General features: G+C 41.1%; 2 pseudogenes; both read left to right on the forward strand.

Annotated features, from left to right (window-relative positions):
- Positions 1 to 15,940: 15,940 nt before the first annotated feature.
- On the forward strand, positions 15,941 to 16,893 carry LOC129677382 (putative vomeronasal receptor-like protein 4; annotated as a pseudogene).
- A 3,671-nt stretch (positions 16,894 to 20,564) lies between these two features.
- Positions 20,565 to 24,262, forward strand: LOC129677390 (vomeronasal type-1 receptor 51-like; annotated as a pseudogene).
- Positions 24,263 to 24,270: the final 8 nt, after the last annotated feature.

The raw sequence follows: 24,270 nt of genomic DNA on the forward strand, positions 1-24,270 counted from the left end.
TCCCCAGTATCCTCCCCTATCGCTCAGAAAAGGGGAGCCCTCCTCCCCCTTTCTACCATCTAACCCCAGCCTACCAAGTTTCATTAGGACTGCCTGCATCCTCTTTCTCTGTGGCCTAGCAATGCCCCGCTCCCCGACCAGGGGGAAGTGATCAAAGAAAGAGCAACAGTGTCCATATCAGACACTGTTTCTGCTCCCCTTACCAGAAAACCTACATGGAGACTGAGCTGCCTATTGGCTATACCTGAGCAGGGGTCAAGGTGCTCCTGATGCATGATGGTCCTTCATTGGTGCATCAGTCTCTGCAGGCCCCCATGGGGGCCTAGATTTGTTGGCTCTGTTGGTCTTCTTGTGGGGCTCTTTTCTGTTCTGGGTCCTTCTATTCCCCCACTCTTTCCCACTTTGTCCTCTGCCCAAAGTTTGGCTGTGATTCTTAGCATCTGCTTCATTCCCCTGCTATGTGGAGTCTTTTCGAGGACATTTATTGTAGCTCCCATCCTGTTCCCTCTCTTCAACTGCTTCTGGTGTCTGTTCTATTTGCCTTTCTGAATGAGAAGTAAGAATCCTCCTTAGGAGTCTCCTTGTCATTTAGCTTCTCTAGGTCTGTGGATTGTAGTATGGTTATCCTGTATTATATGGCTAATATCCGCTTATAAGTGAGTATATTAAAAAATGGGGAACAGAACTAAACAGAGAATTCTCACTAGAAGAATATCTGTTAGAAAACGTAGGCCTGTAGAGAAATGTGCGCCTGTGTGCCTGTGGAGGTTACACGCGGGTTCACAAATCACACCACGAGATCGGTTCCACAAGGGAGGTTTATTAGGGGAAGGGGGGAGAGAGAGAAAGAGAGAAAGAGAGAGAGAGAGAAAGAGTAAGAGAGTAAGGAAGAGAGAAGGGGGGCTCCGGGAGTTCTTATAGGGTGACTCAGGGCATGCGCATGTAGTGCCAGGTGGTCAGCAGGTGGTCTGGGTGTCTTCACAAATGCCTGATAACTGGTCTGTCAGGTCCCTTGGGGCTGCCTGTAGAAGTGCCTGCTTACTGATCCCAACATTCCTCCCTTTTTCTATAATTAAAAATAGGGAGCTTGGGCTGCCTTTTATAAGGTAAGTTAAAGTATATAAATTTAGGCTCATTGGAAGCAGCTCTTGGTTGTCATGCAAGAGGTTGAGAGAGAGAGAAGGGTTATAGCAACAAATGGTCAAGTCGCTTAAGAATAAGAGAAGTCTCTGCCCTGGAAAATTTAGGGTAGAGGGTCGTCAACAGAGAGAGTTGCTAGCCACGCAAGGCAGCAGCAGGTAGGGACGGGGGAATGCTGGGAGAACCTGGAGCTGCTTGTCCTGGTCCTGAAGCACACCACTTCAGCCTTTTGTTAACAACAAGTGAATAACAGGTGTAGATTCTCTTCTGGATACTTCCTGCTGGCACTGGGGGCGCTGTAGCGAGGTCAAAAGGCTGAAATGTTGGCCAAGTCCAGGAAGAATAGGCTGCTTTGATGTTTTCCCAGGTCTGTGAGAACATCCATGGCTGGGAGGGAAGGTGCAGGTCCAGCTTGTTGGAGGTCCGTGAGGTCAGAGTTGAACACCTGTAGCTGCTTTGGCACTATTGTGGCTATAGGAAACATCTGTGTCTGGCAGGACACTGAAACACATATATAGGCAAAAGATAAAGTTGAGTATGGAGAAAATCCTGTAGGTATACATTGAAAGGTTTGGATCGATGAGGTTTGTACATGGGAACCTCTGTCTACCTGGAGGGACCTTTATTTACCCAATCACTGGCAATATTTAAAGAAGGCTTTGTTTTTGATCTGTCATTGAGGTGAGGTTTGGTTACAGAAGCATGTAAACTTAGAGGCCCTAGTGCCAGCTAGCACTAAGTGTAGAAACCTGAAATTCTCCAGCCTGTCTGGAGGGACGGGCATCTGGACATCTCCCATTGGGGGCAGAGAAGTAGAGGAACCGTATGCGAGGGGGGACCTTCCCATGAGCGAGCGAAGGGGGAAAGAAACCCGTAGAGGGGGTGTACTGTCCAAGGGAGAGTGTGGCCGAAAATGAAAGTCAGCATAGAGGGTCAAACCTAGACAATTAAGGCTACGGCTGAGGGGGGGGGGGTCCCTCTGTCTCAAAAGATAGTGGGAAGTTGCCAGAGCTCTGTGGTCAAGCTTCCCCTACCAAGAGAGGTGTGTGTGCTGAGAAAATGGAGTGAACTTACCAATCTAGCCAGTGGTTGTATGCAGTAAACAGTAGTCTGGTAGCCAGGAAAGGAAGTGAAACCAGGGAAAGGGGAGGAGTCCCACCTTTTGAGATAGGCAATAATTGTAGTACTTATCTGGAGTCTAGTTGTCCTGAGAGGTAGATTTAGGTGGACTTTCTGCAGCTAACAAGAATTACTTTTAAGTTTTAAGAAGAAGATAAAACTTTAGACATGTTAGTATCACAATTGTACTGTGCATTGAGAAAAAGGCAGTAGACATACATATGTGTTAACGGCATAAGTATTTTTTAAGGTGAACTCTGAAAAGGTAAAAGCCTTTTTGCCTATTTAAGATACCTTAAATCATCTTAGACCTTGTAACCTTTATAATTTGCATTTACCAACCTTAAAACATTTTTAGAACCCTCAAGTATTTATAAATTGTATTAACAACTTTAAGACACATTTTTAGACTCTCATACATGTATAACTTACGTTTATCAACCTTAAGGCACTTTTTAAGACTCTCAAATATGTGTAACTTGTATTTTTATAACCTAAACTCCTTTTATCCTTAGACCCTACATAAGCTATATATATATATATTTTATCTAGCGATATATCTTAAGCTGATTAGTGAGCTAACAGTGGACCTAATTGTCTGCTCTTTAGATGCAAAGCTACCATTAGCTTAGCATAGCCGTCAAGGTGATCAGAGACCTGAGAAGGATAAGTTTTGAACTAAATAAATATGCCAATCCATGTGTCAATCAAAATGACAGAGATGACTAGTTAGTCCATCACCTAGGCAGCGTCCCTGGCTCCTGTGGTCTCATAACGTCATGGGCAGAGGTGGTCCAGCTAGACACAGAAGATGAGACTGTTTCTGTGGAGAAAGTAACGAGAGAATGGCCTCACCTCGCCCTTAGCAACATGAAACATTGACTCTCCAGGTGTCCACAGTTTAGGCTGGGCCCTAGCAGTGGGCCAGTTGAGGCAGTATTACCCAGTGGTTAGCATACCACAATCCAGAGTCGAAGTCATCTGTCGTTGTGCCCAAATCTTCTCGGAGACCTTGGGGAGCTACTACCAGGACTTTGGGACTTTCTGTCATAATAAGCTTACACATGTTAAAATGCCATATTCATCAGATCTCTGACAAGCTTGAGGGTTAGCATGTCTGAGTTATTTTGTCTGTCTTTATTATCTGCTCTAAACTGTGTCAAAGTCAAAAAGATGCAGACCAATGAGGTGAAGTAGAGGACCAACATGCAAATCCACAAACTCTCAGCCATCTGATTCTCTACAAAAGAAGCCAAAAATTCTTTGAGAAAATGATCCCATTCAACAAATACTGTTAGGAGAATTAGAAATCATCATGTAAAGAATGAATTGAACCTGATTTCTTGTCTTGTGTAAAAGGCAATTCAAAATGAATCACGGACCTTCATATGAAGCCTAAAATCTGAGATTACAGAATAGAAACATAGAGAAAATACTTCAATATGTAGACCTAGGCAAATGTGTTCTGCACAGAACACTCCTGTAACAAATCATAAGGAAAGTAGCTCATATTTATATGTCTTTTTCCCAATATCTAGCTAAAAATGAAATATAAAAATATATGTAAAGAAAGGTCAAACTTGCATAAAGGTAATACAGTAAAAATTAATTAAGCCTAGATTAACTTGTGAGTCAAATGAAGTAATTATGGATTGGTGTGGATGAAAGTTGCATATAAGGGACTGCAGTTACACAGAGGGCTTGTTTCTCTCTGACATGGTGACAGTGTTGGAGACTGAAGTTTTCCTGATAATTTATGGTAGCTGAAAACTCTGCAAACCCTAGAGATATAAAGATAACCAAGCAGAGAAAACCTACTAGGAGACCTCAGCCAGAGCTTGTCTGCTCCACAGCCATTGTGGTGAGTGGATCTGGTAGACCATTGATTTACTCGCATATGTCAGTTTCCCTCAGAAGCACAAATATTGATCTCTCTTTGAATGATCAGGGAACTGGGAATGGCGAGTTCAAGGACCATGAGGATCTCTGTCTCTGTCTTCAGGATCTGCTCTGATCACAGAGCTCCAAGGTAGCCTTTCCATTAGGCTATCTCAGTGCTTCATCAAGAAACATTATCAAGGTTTCTTAAAGAATAAACTTTCTTCAGCTTCCACTATGTTCTGCTTTATGATTCTGGCTGCATTATTATAGTTTAGGAAAATCTACTTGTCTGATTTCAGTGAATTTCTGGGATCCAATAAGTCACATTCATTTTTTGTTTCTTACCATGTGGATTGGATTTAATTGACAATATTCTTTTTCTGAATCCACCATGATAATATCCATATCTTCTACATATTATTTGATACATGAAAATAATGAAATGCTTGCAATGAAGAATGAAAAATATGTTTTTCAAATAATCAGTGATCTCAAAGAGAATTCAGAAAACAGGATGGAAGAAAAAGGTTAAATTCATGATGCAGACCAGAAAGTCAGTGGTGCAGAATACACATTCAGCAAAAAAATTGAGATTTTGAAGAAAAACAAACAGAAATATTAGAAATGGAAAAAATCAATAAATCAAATAAAAAGCTGTGAGAGATATTATGAAAGAGTAGATAAAGCAGAAGAAAAATGTCAAATATTGAGTTAAAGATTGAGGAAACACTACACTGAGTTAGCAATATAAAAACAAGCACACGTTGCACACGGAAAAGTTTCCTCCCTCCACACCCCCAGTCCCACCACAATGTTCCCCCTATCCCCGAGATGTACTCTTCCTCTGTTTCTCTTCATAAAATAACAGGCCTCTCAGGGATATCAACCCAATATGGCACAACAAGTTACAATAAGTAACTTGGGCACACAGGTGGACAGGGGGCAAGAGGAGATGTGAAACAGAAAGGATCAAGCCAGGGGATCAGGTGTTGAGAGAGAAAGTACTAAGAGGGATGACTGCAATTGTGGGGCTCTTGAGGGAGGGTGTAGAATCCTATTGCAGTGGAAACTGTGGAATCCACCAAGGACTTCTAGTAATGAGGTACATGAAGCTTTGGCCTGCCAACTTCTTAACCAGGCAAGTCTCCCAGCAATGTGTCTGAGACCTCAACCCAGCCAGAAAACCTCCAAATTACAATTTGTGCTGCCTGCAAGATGTGCTTGGGTAATGGTGGCATAGTCACTGGATTTGGCCAACCAGTGACTGGCCCAACTGAGGCCCACACCTTGAGAGTGAGCTCATGCCTGATGCTGTGTGGATGGCCAAGAACCAGAGGCTGGATAGCCGGGGAACCTAGGTTACAACCAAACACAAGTGGAAAAAAATTCAAGAAATCTTTATGATCAAGATTGAAGACCGAGGAAAGCCACTGGTTAGGAGAGTTTATATCCCACATACTAAAGTGGGAGCTTCACATGAGCTCTGCACACACTGTACAATGTGATTGTGTCTTAAACACACACACACACGACTTTAGAGAGAGCTCTAATGTTCACATTTATCCATAAGGTTGAAGAAAAATTAAGTAAGAAAATGTGTCTGTATGGCAGCCCCAAGCAGTCCAGGGCTGAGGGAAAATCAGACACATGCTGATGCAGAGAGAGGACAGAGCCTCCCTTCTAGCAGAGTGAAAGAGGGACAAAGGGCTGAGACATCACAGGGTCTCTGGGCAAGACTGGGAGCCCTCTTCTCTTCCTCCCCATAACTCATCCACCTGAGCTGACAGAAGCACAGTTGTTTTAAATCTGAGAAAAAGTGTCTACTGAATACTAGTTCTCAGATTCAACCATTCCAGTGCATTCCTTCACACCAGGAAGTGGATAGGGCCCTGGGAAGGGACAGGAGCAGTGGGGGTAGGGAAGTGTAAGCTAAGTACCTCTGCATGGCTGGCTGTGTGGATGCTGAGCCCAGTGGGTTCTTCTTGGGTCTCCTCTGCTGTCTAATGGAAAATGAGAACTAAAGACTTCATTGCTCAAACTGGTGACAGAGACCCAGAACTGATGTGTGGTCCTTAGAGTTAACTTCTCCACTTGATCTGGACAATAACTGAACAATCTCATCCTTAAGAGAGAGAAGAGAACAAACAAGAGGAGAAATGAAGAACTGAGCCAGGAGGGAAGTTGACTCCTCTGCATAAAGTCGGCTGTCAGAGCAAGAAACAGACAAAACCTCCAAAAAGTCCCCCTGCTGCTGTGCCCTGGACACCACAGCATAAGACCAGACACTGTCTCTGTCCCTTGGAAATCTTCTGTTTTGGTGTCACTGCATTTTTTCTTTAAACCTTTATTTTTATTAGATTGATTCATTTTATTTTATGTGTGTTTACATGTATGTATGTATACCATGGGTTCTTGATGCCCATAGAGATCATAATAAGGCATCAATACCCTGGAACTAGACCTACAGATATTTGTGAACCACCATGTAGGTGCCAGGAATTGAACAAGGATCTCAGCAGGAGCTACAATTACTCTTAACCACTGAGCCATCTCTCTACCCAAAGTGTTATTGAACTTTGAAATGTACAGAGAGCAAACTTCAGTTTCTCAGAAGGTTTTCCCAATTCATTTCCTGGCTTGGGTGTAAAAGGAGAGAAAATTCCCAGGATCCAGGAAACTCAGGCACTGTAATTAGGAGCAGAAAGTTTCTGGCTCAGCAAATGACAGGGCCCCAGGGAGAGCACAGAGCGGGTGTCCAGGATGGAGATGTGCAGAAGGAGACCTTTTCCCCTGGAGAAGCCAAACTCCTGATGGTGACATCCTGTCAGCAGTGACAGCTGCTGTGGGCACAGGGCTCGGGGATGATAAAGAGTGTCTGCTGTGCTGTGAGGCCGCCCACCCTGAGCTCCGCATGGACTCTGCAGGTGAGTGTTCCTGCATGTCACAGTGGACTGAAGCTGCCTTTCACCTTGACAGAGATGCTGTGAGGTAGGAATGGGTAAGAGAGGTGGTTGAAGAGATGGATCTGGATCCTCTGTCTCTGTGAAAGACGAAGGTGACAAGATGCAGGAAGAGACTCTCTCATTTCCACCTGCCATCTAGAATTTTTTACACATCTATGAGTAGCCAGGGCGGCAATGGTCCTAAACGTGGATATAACAGAATCTTAAGTGAACATGGGACAGGTGAGGGACCCTGGCCTCCAAAGGCCCCAAGCCTCCCCAGGCTGAGGGTTGTCAGTTGATCTTTTTCTTCTTTGTTTTTCTGTTATCATTGTCACGTTGGCTTCAGGAACATTGCAAAAACAGCTGACGATTTTTGGCCAAGGATACTCCTTGGCATTGGTAGAAGGTCCCAAAACTTTTGTCTAAACCCCGACAGTCTATACAGACTCAGTACAGACTATAATTTATTAAAGCTGTCACCAGGACAACAATCTTTAAGCCAAATTTGAAACTGCCATATGAAAAAAGGTGAGGGAAAATATTTAAGGGTAAAACCATAAAAAGATCATGAGCTTCTGCACAAACAAGTCAGGAGATGATTTGCTTTTCTGAGATTATTTAGTCACAATGACCTCAAAATAGTCCTTGAATGTCTGCACAGCAGGTTGCAGAAACCAAAAGCAGTTAGTCATACCAAGTAGATAACTGTGGCTGTACATTTCTGGGTGGGGTCTCTGAGTCAGGCTTACTGGGAACTTTAAGGTGCTGAAGTCAGAGACAAACTGCTGATGTTTACCAAGATGGATGCCCAGCATAAAATGGAGTTGTTTTATTTTTTTATCTTCAAATTACTGTCTAGGGGTCTGAATTGAGTTTATTTCTCTCCCATTTAAAAAATTAAAAGGCAGTGAGGCAGAGAACAGACACAGAAGAAAGAATGAGCACACAGAATGAAAAAAGGCTTTTATTAGGAATGAGGACACACACACACACACACACACAGTGATTCACACAGAGGAGGCCCCACTGTAAAGCAAATTGGAGACTTTGGAAGCAGAAGCCCAGTTTCCACTGGAGGGTGGGGTGCGCTAAGGGTCTTTGAGGGATCCTCCTTCTTTAAGTTTGGTCAGTTTTAACAAAGAAGGGGGTCTATAGTCATGCAACTGTTGTGTAAACATATCCTGATCCAGCCTTGAACTTGTGAGGTCAGTACACAGGCAGGGGTCCTCCTGGCAGGAGAAAAAAAACCTGCCATAACTTTAGGCATTTGTCTCTGTGCCTGGTGGTTGCCATTTTATTATCTGCTTGTGGCTCCTCATCTTCTCCCCGAACCTCTTGTCTTCAGTACCATACCAACAGATAGTGAGGTCAGGTTTTTCCTTTTCTCTTTCTTTCACTCTCTCTTTCCTTCCTCCCTTTCCTCCTCCCCCCAGCCTTTGCCCTCTGTCTTCTGTTTCTCTCTTTCTCTCTGTTCTCTTTGAGATGTAATCTTTCAGAGTTTCATGAGTTTAAGCCATTACAAATGGTACTCTACATGTGTAGATACCACAGATGTGTCCTCTACCTACAGAGCTGTAGATTAGAAAACAGTTCTAGTTCAGAAATCAGAGCTGCACAGTCTTCGCATTCTCATGACCTGTTTCCTAACTTTTTACCATTTAAGTTTCAATTTGTCCTTTTGTATGGGTTCTAACTGTTGGCCATAGTTGTGCCATTTTGGAAAGCACTTCCATTTTGGTCAAACTGTGACAATTCCCATGAGGGAATTTCTAAAAATAAAGTACTTCGTTTTTCTAGGTTCTCGAGTCCCCTCTCTGTGAACCCCCAGTAATGACTAAACCTGTTTCAGCCTAACAACAGCCAATTGCACCACAAAAAAATCTTTCAGTCTGCATTTCCCCCCCATTTCCTGTGAAAAATCCAAAATGGACCGCACTGTGACCTGTGGCCTAAAGCACTCTTCAGAGCTCCTGCTGAGGTGTGTCCTAGTGTTAATAGTGCTTTTAATGAACTTCATACACTCAAAAGATAATACAACTCAGTGTCACCCTTGAACCTTAAACCTGAAACCACTCCCTGTCCCATACATTCTTCTACAACACTAAATGTTAGAATATTTTTAAAACATAGCTTTGCTGTTCTCAACCCCTTTGTTCTGATCAGCAGGGAAGCTGGTGTTGCTAAATGATAAGGGTCCCACTGACAAATGAATATAATATGGCATCATGATATTGATGCAATAAACCCAAAGAATTGACATTTAAACAGGAGTCAGTCTCCTTTGTGGAGAGGAAAGGCTGAAGCCCTGGAACTATCAGAAGAGAAAATTTGCCTTCCCAAATAGGCTTCCCACAGTTCTCATGACACATGTACATTTCCTGGGTTTTCTTTCTGTTACATAATTCTAACTGAAGGCTCTAACAAGTGCTAGTCTGGCAAACATGGCAATGGTACATTCTCGTTTTTCTCTTTCCCTCTCCCTTGCTGAACTGTTAGATTATATTCCTGAAGTTAGCCATCTAGATCTATTACTTTGTTTGGCCACTGACTTATTCCTCAAACTCATCACCAAGTCGTGAGTATCAAAACATCAAGGTCCAACAGTGAAAATTCATTATTTTGAGTAACCTAATTAAAAACCTAATCAGAATTTACCAATCCATCCTAGCTCATTCTAACACAGACCTTTCCTATTCCCTCTTAAAATTAACACTTGCCAAGATATTTCTCGCTCTTTTTACCAAATTCATAGTTCACAACCTTGCCTTGCCTTGCTTAGTAAAGAATGTTTTTGTGTTTGAAAAATGGTGTTTGAGTGGAGTCTGCTTAATTGGGGTCCAAACTAGAGACTCCAAAGTAGGCAGGTCCCTTCTGTATCATTGATATAGAAAAGGGGGAAAGAAAGGAAGATTCTTTCTCTCCCTTGTTTTTCCAAACCATAAATAAATCCATTTCCTTTAGATGTTTATTTCCTAATTTTCTTAAGGAAGCAGTGGCTTCATGAAATTTTGCAATTTCTATTTTGTCTATGTGAATTATATGTGTATTTTGAACATGTGTTCAAAATACAAAATACAAAAATGTGTTACATTTTTGTGAGTAGGTGGGCACACATGTGTGAGAGGTGGCACAAATACACATTTGTGCTCATCTACGTGCATGAGATTGAGGTTGACATCAGACCTCATCCCCACCTTCCACTTTACTGAGTCAGGATCTTTCAGTCATACACAGAGCACAGCAAAAGGCTCATCCCACTTTCCAGTTCCTCTAGGAAGAGCCTGTCCCTGCCTTTTGAGACTGGAATTATAGGTAAGCTGTCACCCCACCAGGCAGTGAAGTGAGGTGGCAGTCACAACCGGAAGGAAGTTATTTTAACCACTGAGCCCTCTCCTCAGCCAGGATCTATTCATCTTAAGTGCCACCTTGTTACAGGGAATATGGTACAGCCATGTTTCACTGGAAACAGTGAAAGTCATGAAGCCAGCACAGCTGTTTGAGACAGTTTCAGCAAAGCTGAGCAAAATGCTGCAATTGCTGTCATTCTGTCTCTCATTTTTAGGTTTTGGTCTCTGTGTGTTGCATTCTTGGGAACTTTCTGCATTATACTTCATTTTATGTCTCTCCTTACAAAATTGTATCTGAGTGTCTTTAGGAAAGTCCCAAACATACCGTCTCTTCTGCTTTTAGGGCAAAAACTTTATCTGGCCCTATTTGGAAATCTTACTTATGCTTTGGAGATTGGGATAAACATAGACAAGTACTAAGATGCTAGAAATTTCTTTATGATGCCATGACTCCAAGAATATTCCTAAGGTATCCACCTCTAAGCAAACTCAAGCAGTATAATTGGAACAGGGTAAACTTAGAGATATTTGACAAACTCTGGCAAGAAGAATTGGTAACAGGTTCAAGGCCTCTTTTACAATATACCTAGATCCCTCTGACAATTCAGTTTAAACACATGTGATCACACACCCCTATAGAAACAGAACTCAGTAAATAAGACAGATTGACTAAAATAATTGTTTTCTACTTAATAGTATAGATTCTTAAAGGATATAAATTAAAGAAATTAACTATCAGTATTTGCTATTTATAAAAGGACTGGTTCAGACACATTGTCTTTGTCTTGGGTGCTTTAAAACTGCAAATACTAGCAGCCTAAAAACAGCTGTCATGTAATAAATGTGTTAGCTTTGGCAGAAGCATTCCCAAATTTTTTTGAATTGGAGTTACAGGGCTAATAATAAAAATAAAATTTGTTCTATTTGTACTTTCCAATTGCGACTCAAATTGTGACCCAGGACATGGAATAAAAAAAAAAATCAAACACATGTGTGATGACAAAATGATATAACCTGTACTTCTTGGATAACTGTTAGTTCAAATTTGTCCTGTAAGGTCTGTATAAATGAAGAAGCACCCTGACTGCCACTCAGTCAGAGCTTCAAGATTCCCTGGTCACCTCACCTGAGTCAGTCCTCCCTTGCCAACTTCTTATCTCCTCTTGACATCTCTGTCAGCTGCCAGGGTTGACCCCTGGTAGGAGTATCCTTTATAGCAAATCAGCTTACAGAGGATAATGGAGGTCACCAGTGGCCCGCAGCATGTCCTCTGTCTGTAGGTGACCAGTTTTCTCTACAGAACTCTTCCAAGATGAAAGATACCTGAAGTATTCTCTTTCTGATGTTTTATCTTTGATTGAATAAACTAGTCGGGGCTCTACAAGCTTTAACCTATTACTTAAAAGACAAAGAATAAGCTTTGAAGTTTTCTATACAAAATCGCAAAGACATCAGAGACCTAGGTGGTGGTAATATGGCTTCTAATCCCACACAAGAGACTGAAGCATGCAGATCTCTGAGTTGGAGACCAACCTGATCTACATAGTGAGTTCCAGGACAGCAAGGGCTACCCAGAGAAAACTTGTTTAAAAAAAAAAAAAAAAAGACTTCAGAGGGTAGTAGTCCTTATTGGACCAGAGAAAATCATTTTAGTTTTTCAGTTGCTATCTACTCTGACATATGTAATGTTCCATATGTTAGTTTCTCTGCGCTTGAATTTCTCAATCAATAGAGAGTATAGAAATTATGCTCTCCACAAAAGCTGTCATTTCACTTACAGAAGAAGAATTTTTAGATTCTACCATGTGTTGGCTGGACATACATGTATGGAGACACCAATATGGAGTACACAGAAGGTGACCAGGGACTTCACACTCTCCCCTCTCCAATGCCAAAAAAACCCAACCCCCCCAAAAAAAAAATCAGTGGTGCCTTCTCTTCAAGAACGAAACAGTGTTATCATCACGTCTAACTTTAACTCTGCATACGTTTATTTTCACCATTTTGTAAGTAAGTAACATCCAGGATAGGAATGGCCTCCTAGGCACAAGAATGAAAAGTGTCTGGAAGAACCTTTCTTGGGCCCTCGTAACTTGCTCAAGAAGCCAAATCCCATTCGGAGCATCATTTTTTTCTACTCCTGTCTAACAGCAGATTTTAAATGGGGAAGGAAGAGACTGAGTCATTGTATCAGAAGTCAGTTCCTTGACAGGTCACAGGCTGAAACTTGGAGATGATAAAAGTCTGGAGATGCAGGAAGCTCAGTACACAGAAACTTGGTTAGCTGTTTATTCTCTCACCCCATACCCTTCTTCTCAGAATAATTAAAGCCTAATTAACCTTGAAATAACTCCTGAACAAAACAGATGTAATACCTGGGAAGAGAGGAAAGCTGTACTTGAGGGACTGGTGCCCTGCAGAGGCCTTTCTTTTTCTTGACACCGTGACAACACAAAATTTGAATACTTGTTGTCAGCCAAGAGCTCCAGAGGTGCAGATAGTACAAATATGACCCAGCAAGTGTCACCTTTCCAAAGCTGCTCCAGAAGATGTCTGAACCTCAGAGGTCCAGGTGAGTCCATGAAGGTAAGATCTTCAATCCCATCAGTAGTGCCATGTCATTAAAGTCTCTCTCGGACTAAGCCAGGGAGTAGCTGAGAGGCTGTAAGCCTTGGGTCTTTGCCTTACTTCTGACAAAGCTATTTCCTAGCTCCAGAAAGATCAAAGGAGATGAGTTCCTGGAGATACAGAAATGGACCAGAAATGCTGAGGCATCACTGAATATCACGAAAGCTCTGGGTAGGTGTTTGCTTAAAGTTATGCCCTTGCTTTCTTAAAGGAATAAGATATACAAGATTTTCAGATGTCTATGAAACACTGGAGACAACTATGACACACTCCTGTAACATCAGTAATAGAGAGACTGAGGCAAAATAATTGCAGTTCAAAGTTACACCAGTTTTCATAGGAAAAATCCTTCTCAAAAATAACAAGATGAAAGAAAACAAAAGCCCTTGTTTCAGCCTCCATGTTTACCAGCATTATGACTTGAACCGTGCAACTAGTGTTTGTAAAGTTTGTCATTTTTTACTTTTGATGCATTTCCAATTTCAAATATTGGCACATGTTTTCTTTTACAATAATGTTATGACTCACAACTTGAAGGTTTTCCTTTCAGATCCACCCTTAAAGTCTCTCAGGAACACCATATAATATTATACATACTTACATCAACTATAGTCATTGCATGCCTGGTGAATATAGTGTATAAACAGTTACCATCTTGAGAATTCTCTTGTTTTAAAGGATCCAGGCTGTGAACTAGCACATGCTGAAACTGCTCATCCTAACTCTAATCCAACACAAATTAGGAAAGACCAAAAATCTCTTTTGAGCTTGATTGTTTGTTTGCTTGCTTCCTTCTTCTTAGAAAACCGTGATGAATGGATGTACCTGCCCTAAGGCTCTTTCAGATTAGATGCAAACACGGGATCATTCATCTATGTTCATACAAGTCCGTCTTATCTTTTAAATTAATTTTCTATACCATTTCCCAAGACAGTGTATGTGTGTGTGTGGTGGGGGAGGGTGAGTTGCATTTTCTTCCTCTGACTGTCCACTTCAGGACTGAGGAATCATGTATTAGAAAATCAGAATCTGCTTTCAAATATTTCAAGTTTGGAAAATGGAAGAGAGAACTAAAAAAGGGGGAACTGCAAGGAAATCAAACATTAAACCAAGAGAAAAATGTTAATATTTTTTTATCAGGATTAAGGATGAATTGTTACAGGGATTCTGAGAGATTCTAATCTCTGACTAAACACTTAATATTTTCACTAAGTATGTTAAAGAATTTTTGTGTGCTTGCTGTTGATGTCTGGATCATATTTAATTATATGAAGATATTTAGGATGATATTGTGCTTTCTAGGATGCACTGATATGAGTGATAATTACTTCTTTATCAGAGGAGCAGTTGAAAGGCAGTATATGATAATTCTAAACTCATGAGGCACCTGGACACAAGCACAGCATCACCCTGGGTTCATGAGAGTCATGCATTAGATCATCAGGACATAGAGATTAAAAGCAACCCCGTAAGTTTAACAGGGGGGATCAAAGGTAACAGAGACTTTCCAACTACTCAGAATACACAAAAACCCATGGAGCCACTGAAATACACAGATTTCTATTATTCTAGAAAAGGTGTCCAAAGCTTACCGTAAATCCCTGAGAAAGGAGAAAGGAGCTCTCAAACATGAATTATACCTGCCCAGGTCTAAGTTCTAAAGTCAGCTCAAACTGATGTAAACAAAGCAGCTTGCCCGGTAAACAGGTAAGAGGAGGAGAAGCAGGCTGCAAGCAAAGTGACACAATTGCACTCACAAGGCCCCACAGAAGCAAATGCCCCCATAGCCTCTTCGATGGGGAAATCCCTGCTCACAATGCTGTACCCCAAACTACTGTGCTAGACACAACCATATAGAGAACCTGTAACTCAGAAACTGCATTCATCTCATGGCAGCACCTCACACCTCATTAGTCCCCTTTCTCCAAACACCCCATCAGTAGCATCTTGTCCAGAGCTGCTTCATGCTCCCTTAGATGTCCAGAGGTCACTCACTGGGGTCACAGATGCCCTGAATCATCCACTGGGATCACAGCTCTCTGCTAACCTCTCTCCTAGGAAGCACCACAGGGTTCCTAGAGACACCCTCCCGGCCTGCAACCTGGAGGTTACATAAATGTTTCAGCATAACTTTTGAGGATTTAGCTTTAACTGTAAGGCCCTATCTGCAAAGGTTAAACACCTTGACTTGACATTGAGGACTGCCTTAAAAAATAACTGTTAAATAATTATATAAAGTGAAATCACAGAATGGTCAATATAGAATCTTTAAATTATTAAGATATAGAAATTGAAATTATAAAATTTTGAGGCCAAATGAAAGTTAGAAATTGTTATACTAATCAAGATGCAAGTAAGAATATTGAACAAAAGAGGAGGCAGTGTGGAAGATATTGCTAAATCTAAGAGACGTTAGAGGTGTTGATGCAGCAGGATTTCCTACCTTCTGACATTTTGTAAGAAAGGCACAGGGGTTAAGCAGCAGCCTCAGGCTTTAGGAGCTGTGTGGGGAAATACAATGAAATAGAATGAGAAGGGGAGGAAAACTTTTGGCTGGTGAAACTTGGATTTCAATTAAACTATGCTTATGGTTAACAAGGACAATGCAAACACACACAAAAGAGAGCCCCCCCAACACACACACATAGATACATATTTGAACAAATCAATTTTGCTAGCGTAAAATGAAAAAAATAAAGAGCCTTCTTTAAAACTTTAGATTTGAATAGCAGTTACCAAACTGACCTGTCAGGGCACATACACTATCTGAGAGCACACAGTAAAGGCAGCAGATTCAGAAACCTAATCTGTATCATTACATGTGTCCACCACTGCTTCTTGCACACCAGAAAATGCTCTTATGTGTAATGTGTTTTTCAGATACGTGTCAATCGTTGTTAACGCTTTCTTGAAACAGTGTTTGTATCCTTGCATCCTGGAAACAATATTACTACCTAGGAAGTAAACATGGTTTTGAAGTTTAATAAGGAAATAATTTTTCTCTTTATGACTATGTTTGGCACCCTTGGGAATGTGTCTCTTTCCATGAATTATATGTTCAGGTGGAGGGGAGGGCCTGAGAAGAAGCCCCTACACCTGATTCTCATCCACTTGGCTTTTACCAACATCATAATCCTTCTTGTAAAAGGATTCCTAAAGACAATAACAGCTTTTGGCTTGAGAAACTTCCTAGATGACATAGGCTGTAAGATCCTTGTTTACCTGGAGAGGGTGGCCCGTGGCCTCTCCATCTGCACCAGCAGTCTCCTCACTGTGGTCCAGGCCATCATCATCAGTCCCAGAGCATCATGGTGGAGGAAGCTCAGGCCAAAGTCTGCATGGCACATCCTTCCATTCTTCTCAGTCTTCTGGATACTCAATGCTTTAATAGGTATGAACCTAATCAGTTCTATTAGAAGCACAACTCTGAATATGTCACAGATTAAGGATGGCTACAATTATTGCTATTTTATGCCAGAAAGTCAGAAAATAAAAAGGATTGTTCTCCCTCTCATGGTCCTCAGAGATGCAGTGTTCCAGGGTGCCATGGGAGGGGCCAGTGGCTACATGGTATTTCTTCTCCACAAGCACCACCAGCATGTCCTCTACCTTCAGAACTCCAAGCTTCTCTACAGAACTCCCCCTGAGCTGAGAGCTGCTCAAAGTGTCCTCCTTCTCATGCTCTGTTTTGTTTTCTTTTACTGGACCGATTGTGCCTTTTCTCTATTTTTAAGTCTTTCTTTAGGGGACTATTCTTTGATGATAAATATTCAAGAATTTCTGATCCTTGGTTATGCAATTTTCAGCCCCCTTGTACTGATTCACAGAGATAGACTTCAGGCTAAATGTTGGCATGGTCAGTGAGAGAAACTGAGAAAAAATCCCTCCCATCCATCTGTTTAATAAGTGAAAGAACTCTCATTTCTGTAATATTGTAAGACAAAATTCCACAAAGCAATTTAAACAGGTATTTATTCTCATACCATCTTCCTGGTGACTGGAGACTTGCACTGAAAGTAACTTTAGCCAATCGCAATGATATAGAAGGTTTTTTTTCTTCTTATTGTCACATTTTGAAGGGTCTTTATTTTTTTTAACTTTTCTGTATTTGTGTTCAGTTGTTTGGTATGAATAATTTGCCCAAATTATGTCTGTGTAGCGTGCGCATACCTGGAGCCTGAAGCTGCTGGAAGAGACCATCCAGTGTCCTGTGACTGACGGGAGTTGACTGACTGGAGTTAAACAGATGGCTCTGGACCAAAATATAATTACTAGAAATTGAGCCTGTGTTCTAAACTCATGAGGCGCCTGGACACAAATATAGCTCTGAACTGCTGAGTTATCTCTTCAGCACTTAGAGAGAAGCTTTAATTAGGATTTTAAAAACCTATTTTACTCCTGCCATTGATGGAATCATGCATGTGGATTTTGTAGATTTTTTTCAAAATTCATAGTGATTAAATCATGTTTTTTTATTCCTTATATTTTGCCTGACATTGTACTTGTTAAATGTTAGTACAGTGAGGCTATTTGAGGCAACTTCAAAGCACTTGTAAGTATCCATCTATAAAAAATATTTTATGTATTTGTGAAGGAACAGCATGTACTGTGCATGCATTCAATAAGAGCCCAATGCATCACTTACAGACCTTAAACCCACTGAAATATTTCAACAGTGTTATATTCTTGAAGCTTCTCTACAGGAATAAATGCTGGAGACAAGGGATAACTACTTAAAAATAAACTAGGCAAACTAGATAAGAAATATACAGTAATGTTTGGTTTTATATGTCTATAGTGTCTATGTTGATTTTAAAATATGTATATGTCTTTTCCAAGATAAATCAATGAGTGTAATTAAAGCACACTGAGGTTTGTTTTGCCCTTTGACACAAATGCTCTCCACAGCAACATCCATCTCTTTATCACCAAAGACCAGCAGAAAGATCTGATTCATCGTTCATTTGAATATAGGATTCGCTGCTTAATTTTATAAGGTGGATCCTTTGACCCAAATTATACCCAAATTAAAACAAGCTTTAGTTGTGTATACATCAGAGCAGAATTGGCAGCTGTATTACCCTGAGGTGGGATTCATTAGACCAGCTGTGAGCCAATTTTCCATACCTTATGTGTCAAACCCACAAGTTGGGAGGGAGATCTTTTAGGACAAGTGTGGTTGCAGATGTGAAACCAGGCAGTTAGAATTTTACAAAGCAGTTAAGGAAATCTTCCTGGAACTTTTGTTACAGAACATTTCATGGTTATGGGGTGGAGTCCAGTCCAACTATGAGAAAAAGAAACTCACGTTCCACAGTCAACAGAGACTGAACTTAGCTACAGAGTTAAAATGATTCCCAGGAACAAAAAGGAGTTCCACTGGTTTCCCACCTACCCACCCAACTTTAAGTTCTTCCTCAAAAAAACAAAACAAAAACCCAGTATAACAACCAATCCCCCAAACCAAGAAACCAAAACACAACATCCCAATTAATAAAGAAACAAACTATAACTAAGTAAAAGCACACACACACACACAACTGTGGAGTCCACCACCCTTTGGTCAACCACTCTTAACATGAGAGCTGTTTGGAATGGCTGACATACCCTATGTCATCGCACTGAAGAAAACCAATCCTCCCTCTCTCAACAGAGAGAAACAGAGTTTGGCTGGCAACACTCACCCTTCTGACCAGACCCTCATTCATTCATTCATTCATTCATTCATTCATTCATTCATTTTAAAATATAATAAAATAAAATATAAGATAAATATAAAATAAAAAACCTCACATCAAATTTGGACAAGACAAACCAACAGAAAGAAAAAAGCCCAAGTGAAAGCACAAGAGTCAGAGACTCACTTGTTCACACTCAAGAATTCCATAAAAACTCTGAACGAGAAGCTATAATATAAAGGCAGAAGACCTGGTTCAGAACTATGTAGGCCTGAGCATGCTGCTTCAGTCTCTCTTAGTTCATGTGAGCTTTGCTCATGTGGATGTAGAAATCTTGTATTCTTGTTCCTTGTTTCCTTGGGCTCTGACATTCTTTTTGTCTCCTATTCTTTGGCTTTCCATGAGCTCTGAGGGCATGAATTTGATAGAGAAATCCCATTTAGGGCTGACTGCTCCAGGGCCTATCATTCTGTGTATTATGTCTGGCTGTGGGTTTTTTTTTTTTTATTCCCATCTTCTGTAACTTCCTCTATTTTTGAACCCTGCCTGTTGCTGGTTCCTCCACATAAGCATTAAAGGTAGCTGTGGCTACTCAGTTTGTTAGCCTTCAACTTCAAAATTTCCCTGACTTTTCATAGAAGACATTAAAAACACCTGTTCACTCCAGCTAGGGTAAAACCCTCAGTTGTGATTCTACCTCCTATGTACTCTCTAAAGTAATATACAGCAATGGCAGGAAGAAGGAGAAGGAGACACTTGGCATCTCAGGTGAAGCTGTAAACACAAGTTTCCCCCCCCACCCCTGCCTTCCACCATGAGACTGTAACTGTCTCATCACCAGTACCATAGGGTAAGCTACCAATCTACTGATCCACTTACTTCACTGCTGTGACTGTAGCCAAAGGCATTCTATGGGACAGACAGTCACTGTATGTCATTGTATGACATGGTGACCAATGGCCACGTGCTAGCTAGTTTCTGTTTTTTGATACAAGCTAGAGTTATCTGAAAGAAAGGAACCTGACTTGACAAAGTGCTTTCATAAGATCTGGCCACAAGGAACTCTCTTAATTAGTGACTGAGAGAGGAAGATCCAGCCCACTGTGGCTGGCACCATCCTTGGGTAAATGGTCCTGGGTTCTATAAGAAAGCAGAGTGAGCAACTATGATGAGCAAGCCAAAAAGCAGATCCCATCTGTGGCCTCTGCAAAAACTCCTACCTCCAGGTTCCTTATATGCTTCAGTTACTGTCCTAATTTCCTTTCATGTGGAAGTGTAAGCCAAATAAAACACTTTCCTTCAAAGATGCTATGGTCATGGTGTTTCATGGCAGCAATAGAAACCCTAACCTACATAGACAATGTCACTCCTAAAGGAAACAGATCAACTACAAAACTACATTACTCCTCTGGTTCATACATTCTCATCACTCTTTTCAAAATGTTTTTTTTTTTTTTAATATCTTTGGATGTTGAATCCCAAGGCGAATTCACATTCACTTGTCACGTACAAAACTGAAGATCATCAGAGTTCTTAATCCTTTTGTTTATGGCACAACAGTTTTTGGCTCTCCTTCCCCAGTAATATGGTTGATTTTCAGAGGAAACACAGGAGTAAACTGTGACAGTAAACAGTATTCTAGGCCCAGAATAGGGACCAGGACAGGACAGGACAGGACCAGTAACCAAAGCCACTTCTCAAGCCAGCCCAACACTGCTCTCGCTTCTTGACTAGGGTGCTCCTTTCATCTCTACTCTTAGCTCTGTGCCCACAATTACTTACAGTCCTTTTCACCGGGAACGAAAAAGGTCTGCTAAGGTGGGAATATGGCAAATAGGACCATTGTAAAGAAATCTTAATTTGGACCATTGTTACTCTGCCAAGAGCTCACATCCAAAAACATTCAAGGCATAGGTGATTAGGCCAGAATACAGACAGGCCTTTAATCCCAGGAGACAGAGGCAAGCAGATCTCTGAGTTCAAGGCTAGCCTGATATAGAACAATTTTCAAGTAAAGAAAAGCTTAGGTCCAGGCAGGGTAGTATAAGCCTTTAATCACAGCAGTAAAGAGAAAGATCCATACAAATCTCTGACTTCTAGTCAGTTCTGTTCAGGCAGTTCTATTGAGTCACTGAGTTGGAGGCAATGCAGAGGAGATGAGTTTGTGGCAGTTCAGTTTGTGAAATTCAGAGACAGTTTTTACTGAAAGAGTTTTACAGAGACAGGTTGAAGAGAGAACTAGCTAGACATAGTGAAGACAGAACAAGCCAGAGAATGAGAAGGACTCAGAAGATTAGAACATCTTGCCAAAGTTAGGATAAGGCCAAGCAGAGCAATTCAGACAGAAGTGGGAGGAGCCAATTTGAATCAGTGATATTCAAGAGGAGTTTTGAACCACACAGCTGAGTTAAACCAGGCAGACAGAGTTCAGAAAGAACTAGAAAGGATGAGCTTATCCAGCCATAAGTCTCAGAGGTTATAAACATTCTAGGGCTGGATTGGATTATAGGGAGGCTAGAAGCCTTCAGGACTAGACCTAGGTTAGCAGACAGAAGCAGTAAGTCTCTGACAGGACAATTTCTTAGGTGAATAAAAGTTATTTATACAATCCTTTCTTAATTTTCTTCAGCCATTGGAGCTTCCAAGTCTCTAAGTATTTAATCCACAGAAGCCTAGCTAAAGGCAGTTAAGAATGCTTTGTAGAGAAACATTTTCAAGCTCTTGAACATAAACCACCTTGAGGCAAATGTAAAAAATTAACAGTGTGTAGGGAAAGTATAATAATATCTTTTGGTGCTCCCACTTTTTGTCTCTTAATAACTATTTTAGTGTTCTAGGTGCTCTTTCAATTATGCTCTTGCCTTGAGGATTATAAGGAATACCTGTAATGTGATTAATATTTCATTCTTTACAAACTTTATTTTGTTTTGTTTGTTTGTTTGTTTGTTTGTTTGTTTTTGCTATTCTAGGCTGTTCCAATGTCAGTTTTTAGTGAAGCAGGTACTCCCAAAACAGCAAAAGTTTGCTTATGAGAAGAACACATTGCAGAAGCATCCTCTGAGGACTGAAGTACAGCTGAAAGAAATTCAAAATATGTATTAATGTGGATGTTCAAGGACAGCTTCCAAGGAACAAGAGAAAAGTGAGCTACATCCATTTGTTATAACTTATTAGTTTTTTAATCTTCATGATCAACCGCAGCTATATGACTATGACACACAAATCGGGCATCCTTGCAGACATTGTCTTGCTTTTCTAAGTGAGATGAAGTTTATTAACACGCGTGTGTTGTGTTGATGCTCCTTTTCCAGAGAAGTAAAAATAGGGCAGGTTAATGCATTGCCTTGCTTTTTTCCATGTGTAAGAAAACCAGGGAGGCTACAGTGCGCATGAACATGGGTAATAAACACAGGATGTGTGCATGTTTTCATCAGATGTCGTAGTTCCTGTAGTAATGGAAGCATAACAGGATGTGAAGACAAAATTAAAGCAGTATCTATCACTTGAAATAATCCTAAAACATGAGCTGAATCTTCTGGGTGGAGTCTTTCAGGGAACATCTATGACAGGCTCTTATCCTGTTCCATCTTGTCACCGATCTGCAGTGACACCTGAATAGTACCTAAGTGAGGGCTGGGGGAAAAGAGAGCAGGGTGACACAAAGAGGACATCAAGTCTAGGTTCTGACCCAGGTGTCATTTACTGAACGCAAGGTCAACACTTAAATAGCAGGAAATTATAAGCAGTTTCTCACTGCAGCAGCTTTACTTGGCAGAGTGTACAAGGATTCACTCAAGGTTACACAGAGTTTGCTGTCTGGTTACCATGGTTGCACAAATTTTATTATCTAGTTCTCAGGGTCAGAGCTCTCCGCTGTAGGACATAGGCTGTTAGATCCTCATTTACCTGGAGAGGGTGGCCCGTGGCCTCTCCACCTGCACCAGCAGTCTCCTCACTGTGGTCCAGGCCATCATCATCAGTCCCAGAGCAACTGGGTGGAGGAGGCTCAGGCCAAAGTCTGAGTGGCACATCCTTCCATTCTTCTCATGCTTTTGGATACTCAATGCTTTAATAAGTATGAAAATAATCAGTTCTATTAGAAGTACAACTCTGAATATGTCACAGATTAAGGATGGCTACAATTATTGCTATTTTATGCCAGAAAGTCAGAAAATGAAATGGATTTTTCTCCCTCTCATGGTCCTGAGAGATGCAGTGTTTCAGGGTGCCATGGGAGGGGCCAGTGGCTACATGGTATTTCTTCTCCACAAGCACCACCAGCATGTCCTCTACCTTCAGAACTCCAAGCTTCTCTACAGAACTCCCCCTGAGCTGAGAGCTGCTCAAAGTGTCCTCGTTTTGATGCTCTGTTTTGTTTTCTTTTACTGGACTGATTGTGCCTTTTCTCTAATTTTAAGTCTCTCTTTGGGAGAAAATTCTTTGATGGTAAATATTTAAGAATTTCTGGCTCATAGTTATGCAACTTTTAGTCCCCTCGTGTTGATTCACAGGGTTAAACTTCTCCCTGATTGTTGGTATGCTCAGTGAGAAAATGTTTCCATCATGTATTTGTTCAATAAGTGTGAAAGAACACTCAGTTCAAGACAAAATCCCACAAAGCACTTTCAGCATGTGTTTTTTCTCAGACACTCTTCTTGATGACTCAAGCCTTGCACTGAAAGTAATCTCAGCCAATTACAGTGAAGCAGAAATTTCACTCTTCATTTCTCTCATTCTTGCCATACTTTTGAAAGGACTTTGGCTTTTTTCCCCACTCTTCTGTATTTGTGTTCATTTGTTGTGTATGAAAAGTTTACCTAAATTATGTCTTCGTAGCACATCCATAACTGGTGCCTGGAGCTGCTAAGGCAGCATTAAATGTCCTGTGAATGACTGGAGTTAAACAGATGGCTCTAAGGCAAAATATGATTGGTGGAAATTGAGCCTGGGTTCTCTGGAAGAACAGCAGTTGCTCTTAGCTGCTGAGTTCTCTCTCCAGCACTGAGAAAGTAGCTGGGATTTTGAAAACTGGTTTTACTCTTATCATGACTGCAAGCATGCAGGTGAATTTGTCAGATTGAAGCAAAACTCTTAGTGATTAAATCATGTCTGTCCATTCCTCTTCTTGTTTCTGACACTGCGCTGGCTGTTAGTACCATGGGACTATTTTAGGCAACTTCATAGTGTCTGTAACTGTCCATCAGTAGAAAAGCTTTTATAGGATTATGAAAGAAGGACATGTTCTGTGCATTCAGTCAGTCTCTACTGCACCAGTCAAAGAACTTAATTGACTGAGATAAATTAACTGAAACATTTCGGTGCATTTATATAGTGTTAAGTTCTTTTTTTTTTTTTAATCCCGAAGTCTGCAGGGAACATCCTGTGCACAAAATTTTATTCTTTATAGGAACAAAGTCACTCCTTAGCATCCTCCCTTGTCTTTATCCATAGCACAATAAATAGCTGCTCTCTGCAGAGGGATAACAGCAGTCCTGGTGGTCCAGTGGACATGAAGAAGGCCTGAGGCCCAAG

Source organism: Psammomys obesus, unplaced genomic scaffold, assembly GCF_907164565.1.
Source record: "Psammomys obesus unplaced genomic scaffold, mPsaObe1.curated_primary_1811, whole genome shotgun sequence".
Taxonomy (NCBI): Eukaryota; Metazoa; Chordata; class Mammalia; order Rodentia; family Muridae; genus Psammomys; species Psammomys obesus.